This window comes from Haemaphysalis longicornis, unplaced genomic scaffold (genome assembly GCF_048455015.1).
Source record: "Haemaphysalis longicornis isolate Haplotype H1 unplaced genomic scaffold, Haemaphysalis longicornis Haplotype H1 scaffold_5, whole genome shotgun sequence".
In the NCBI taxonomy this organism is placed as follows: domain Eukaryota; kingdom Metazoa; phylum Arthropoda; class Arachnida; order Ixodida; family Ixodidae; genus Haemaphysalis; species Haemaphysalis longicornis.
This window is the reverse complement of record NW_027526385.1, coordinates 150879634-150885513: the sequence shown is the minus strand read 5'-3', so window position 1 is coordinate 150885513 and position 5880 is coordinate 150879634.

Here is a 5880-nt window from a genome sequence, read left to right as displayed (position 1 = left end):
ATTTTTTTGAAAGCTCATAGAAAATGGTCCCCAGCTTTTTAACACATCATGTACTGGGCTCAGCCTCACTGAGCACAACAGTCGCGTCATATTTAGTTATGAATAAAACACAATGGAAGCTCGTGACTGTATCTAGAGATATGTTTGTTGTGGATAATACTGGAAAATTGGATACACTCTTAAATATATTGTGTAAGAGATATAACACGCGTTGCCAGCGCAAGAAGATTCGCATTTTAGCAGGACTTGATTGCTGGCTAGTTGGTTCATAACGTGAGAAGGAATACGTTTCTCCAAAACACGAATATATACGGAAGAATAAGTTCGCGCGAAAGACGAAGACGAAGATAGGACAAGACGAGCGCAACTTTCAACTTTGTTTTGCATGACATAACAACACACAAGTACCTCCCACACGTTTCACCCCCAATCCTATCAACAGCCGCGCCTTCCAATTCAGCCGCGCCTTCCGGTTCGGCGTAAGAAGAATCACATGTCAGATACAACAAACACAGCAATTCGATAAAACAGGGTAACCAAACTGTGCGCACCAGATAACAGATCCAGCTTAGACAGTATACACGTCCTCCAAAATCAACACGTGTCTCACTTAAAATCGATGATGAAAGAATAAAATAAAAGCCAAAAGGGCAAAAAAAACCTAAGAATCAAATGGTAGCATTGGTGGGAGAATCGCCGTGATGAAACACACAAAGGTTGCGTTTTCAAGACTTCACAGAACCTAAAGCAGATCAGACGTGAAATACTCACAGCTTTTAAAATCAAACATGTCAATCCTAAACCCAAAAACGAAAGAATGAAAGCATAACATCACAGCCAAAAGGCATAAAACCACTAAATGGAATGATAACTTGGGTGGGGGAATTGAAGTGGTAACCAACACCGAGGTTGCGTTTCCAGTATTTACCAGAAGCCTAAAACAGCCCAAAAAATTGAAGTTCTTTTAAACATGGCCTTCTAAGGCTAACTCTGTGGGTAGGAGGGTTACCAGTGGCGTGCTGACGCAATCATCCCCATAGTTTCTGATTCTGTAGCCTTCAATACTTTTTCTCTCGGTTTGATCTTCAGATCGTGCATTAATTCCGTATCTTGAAGCTTTGGAACGCAGCCTCAGGTTTTACAATGCATAGCGAGATTGCCCCCCTACCCCCAATCCCACGATTTATTTTTTTTCCAGACATATTGTGCACCTTCGCCCTATCATTAAAACAGCGGCAAGTTTGACCGCTGTATACATTTTTGCAGGTCACAGAAATTTATATATAGACTACGTTTGAAATGCACTTCGTGTAGCGTTTCTTGTGTCTTTTCTCAGACTCTTTTCTTGTTTATACGTTAGCGGTCACAGTTTTGCTTGCACGGAGCTGAAGAAACCATTTTAACATTGTACGGGCTGGCTACTTTTTTAGTGTTGTTCGACACTATGTGGATGTAATGAATGACGTGCAGATTATTACCTTCCTTGTTACCTGTTAACTTACTGCAGTTCATTTTTGTTAGATGCTCCCTTTATTTCTTTGAAAAGTGATTTGCATACACTACTGATAAACAATGAAGGGTAACCTCGTAACTGAAGGCGTGACATTTGAGCTTTGAAGCTTTCAGACTGTTTAAGCTGGCATGAATTAAATATTGCAGAGTGATTCATTACGATGCCCTTTTTGACCAACTTTGAATGTGCACTATCGAATCGCAAAAGTCCTTTCGATTTTGGCTCATATTGCCAGCAGATGTGACTACTTGTGAGGCTGAGTTTTATATCTTAAAATTGTAGACGGTTGTGTTGCGGAATTTCGTGGTTAAAATTAAGTCCGTCAGTGGCTGAAATAAAATGCTGAACAAATTGGCTAGCCCGGTGTTGAAGGACTGGTTCAGAAGTTGAGTAGTGACAAACACGAGATAGTCATTGACATATCTTAGTACCTTGACAATCCAGGAATCTTTAAACTGCATTTCGGCGCGTTTAATAAATGACGCTGATGAGACATGAGAAAGAGCAGGAGCGATTGATGACCCTATGCACTTGTCTGAGTTTTGAACATAAAAAGGATCCTGATGCATGAAAACTGTAGACTTCTGGTGAAACTGAAGAACCTCGACAAACTATTCGTTATATATTCCAGTTTGGTTTTGAAAGATATCTTCGCGACGTTCTTCAATAAGTTTTCGAACAGCTTTAAAGATGCCGTTGTGCGGTAAATTGAACTAAGTGTTAATCGACCCGATTTAGGGGAAATCCCCAAGGTGGAGTAAGTTTCTGTGAAGGAAAGTTTGACATCCACCTAAATGCAGCCATATGCCTACAAAGCTTTCCTTTGTAGCCGTATGGCTGCATTTAGGTGGATGTCAAATTTTCCTTTACAGAAACGTACTCCACCTTGGGGATTTGCCCTAAATCTGGTCGATTAACACCTGCCCTTCACTTCGAGTTGTTGATCAATTCGGTTTCGCGCTACTAATGACTAGCCTCCTGGTTAGCTCAGTTGGTAGAGCGACTGCTCCGGTTAAGCAGTGGTCCCGGGTTTGAATCCTGGACCAGGACGAATTTTTCTTCGACTGCGAAGATTCTGAGAAAGCTGTATAGCTTTCCTTTGTAGCCGTAAGGCTGCATTTAGGTGGATGTCAAACTTTCCTTCACTTGAACAAAGTGTCTTCAATATCAATCGAAAAGGATGCAGTGGATTCCGGAATATTTTGGTTTATGACTTTTGCTATCTTGTTAGAACTAAGAACCAGGAAAAGGTCAGCTGGCTTTACATTCTTGAGAAACTGTGCAAACGAACTGTAGAAAGCGCCACAGTACACGCTGCTAGCTTCCTTGCTCAGTGACAATGGCCTGTAGGGGCAATCTCGTTTATCAGTTTTTGCCTTAAAAATAATTATAAAACTCCTAGCTCAGATTTTGCAGCGGCTTTTCGTACCCAATCCAGGTGAACATTTTTAGAAACCTAACAGCCACCAGTTCTTCCTTTTTTTGCAATTAAAACTGACCTGTTTAAATTCTTCTGTACTGCTGTTAACAGGGCATCTGTAGGCACTAGGGTGGGCTGCATATCTTTAGTTGAGAGCGCTTAAACTTTGACTAGTAAACAAGGACGATAAAGACCATAAAACAGGACCAAGCGCTTCGTCCTGTTTTGTAGTCTTTCTCGTCCTTGTTCGACTACTGAAAGTTTAAGCGCTTTCCACTCCTTCTGTACTGCTGCTAGGGGCTTTTCATTACAGTCCTTCATTTAGAGCGACAAACCAGCTCGTTTTTCGGCCTACAGCACGTTAGGGGTTGCCTCTTTCAGGTGCACTGCTATTTTCCGCAATAGAAATGAGCAAGAGTCCAATCTCTTACTGTCTGTTGCAGGCAATTCACGCCATCGCCAATGGCGCGTTCTCGTTCCGTTTCACTGGCCTTGTTTACCATTCTTCGCACCGTAGGTAGAAGCTGGGCCCGTGTGGTACACGGCTCGAAGGCAAACTTGGGTCTTTCCTCTAGCACCTCTTGGACACCCCCAGGGACGGATGCACCTAGAGCGAAAGTTACCGAGCAGGGCCTCTTTCCTGTCTGTTTTCCTTCCTCCAGTTGTGCTTGGCGCTTAATCCGTCACCGGTCAGGCCGTCGTTGCATGTCTGGGTCTTTGCGGACTGGTCATCCTCGTCTGCAGCCACAGGAAGTCTGTCGTTTCAGCTGCTGTCCTTTTGAAGCTCCCGAAACGAAGTCCTGCAGTGTAGCCGTTTTCAGTTTAAAAGGCCAGCACCTTGAGTCAGTCTACGTACAGCCGAGTCTGTCGCCAGGGTTGGAAATTCAGGACTCTGCTGATCCTTTTTGAGTGCCCCAGCATGGCTGAACAAACCAGAAGAGGTCGCAAACTTCCGTTGGGATGATTTTCGCTTGTGCTTTCTGTTTTGCGCAAAAGTATTCCTTCGTGAGAGACTGGTAAACCTACATGCACTGTGGTCAGTCAGATATTGTCGCTTCTTGTTAGCTCCCGACCCAAAGATTAATTTGCAAGTAATATTTATTTGCCGCACTCTGAACTTTGCCGCACTCTGTGCGGCAACAAAATGTTACTAGTATTTTGTGGTAGAACAAAGAGCAAGCGTCAACAAAAGACTTTCTGTTTGCCGCGGTAAGTTTCATTTACGGCGCCACAGGATATCCCTCTGGGTTACATAATGTTGCGGAAGTTACCCCACAAGAATCTACTGGGATTCATTGCTTTAGTAAACGTCATAACTTGCGGTTGTTTATGCAGACACGTAGTCGGTCGTTGTCGTTCTTCACTTAACACATTATTTTCCGTAACCTTGATGTGAATTCTCACTTGCCATGAGAAAATTCTCAGCCTAACTTTTGTCGGTGCTTCCCCAGGGCAAATGCGTGAGTGTTTTAACGGTTGGTTTCTGCCTACACCTAGAACAAAATGTATTTACATTTGATTTTTAGATGATTGAATGTTAGTATGGGCAAAGTAACAAGCACGCAACTTGCTGATTTGATTGGGCATCAACAATATGTGGAGTGGTTATACATATAAGTTTTCTGAGCGCGTAGTAGTTTATTTACGTTGTTTATGTTTAGCACCAACGAGGAGGTGAGGGGACCCAAGTACATTGATGGTGACAGTAACAGGTCGACTGGAGTACCGCGCAAGCCAACCGTGCTTTAAGCACATTATATCGCTTGTTTTAATGTCACGCTTCCTATGTCTTACTGATGGCTACGTTGCACCAGGGCGCACTCCTGGAAATCCAAGTTTTCTGACGTTGATGTCGACCGTGGGTGAACGAATATATGTTTAAATTAGGAAGCTTTATCTGGTAGAAAGCCAGTGAGTTGAAAGTCTAACTCAAAGTCCAAAATCCATATTTTTTTTCACTCAAAACTCACTGCAGGAAAGCAAACTTACACAACACGATTCCACAGGAGGTAAATTAGGCGTGTCAAGAAAGAAAAACGCTTTCCGTGGCCGTAATCGAACGTGGGTTCCTCGCGTTACAAAGGCGACGTCTATACGATTACGCCATTGCGACCCGGTCAAAGAGCTTTGAATTTTGAACGTTTACAAACTTTGCAGGTAAGAAGCTTTGAGTTTTACCCATCTCTTTTTGACGAAAGATGGTGTGCTTCGTGAGATATTTTGATATTTTTGGAGCTTTTTAAAAAAGGTAAGGCACAGGAATTATTAAAAAGTTTATCCTCGGGAGTTACGCAAAATATGATCTGAAGAGACAAGGTTCAAGCGGAACAGGGCTACACGAATTATTGAGTGTGCTTCCCGTTGACAAGCTCATCGTAGATTTTTCATGCCCAGCTAATCAAAAAAATTAGTTGAGGCTTAGCTCTGCTATGCCAGGATATACGTAGCATAAGCTAAGGTTCAGCAATCCAGTCCAATTCAGTCCAGTCCAGTCCAGTCTAATCCAGTCCAATTCAGTCCAGTCCAGTCCAGTCCAGTCCAGTCCAGTCCAGTCCAGTCACTGCTCCTCGCGCATGCTCAGCACGGCTCTTCACGAGCCACGCGAAACGGCTATCAAGCGGCTCCGGTGCAGCGTCAGACTTGGCTACTGCGCAATTGAGGCGCACACCTGGGCACGTGCCGGCACCAGTGCGTCTGCCGCGGCTCTGACGCAACACAATCCAACACAATCCACTTTCAATCCAATCCAAGCCAAGCCAAGCCAATCCCGTTCAATCCAATGTCCCTCGCGCTTGCGCAGAACGGCCCTTCACGGCACACGCGAAAGTGCTCAACCTGGCCCAGTGTAGCTTACGCTACAAAAGCAGCCTGGATTGGAATAGTACGAGTATTGAAGGCGCCATATTTCGAAAGATATAAAGCAGGCGTTTAGGAAAACAGTTGCGTA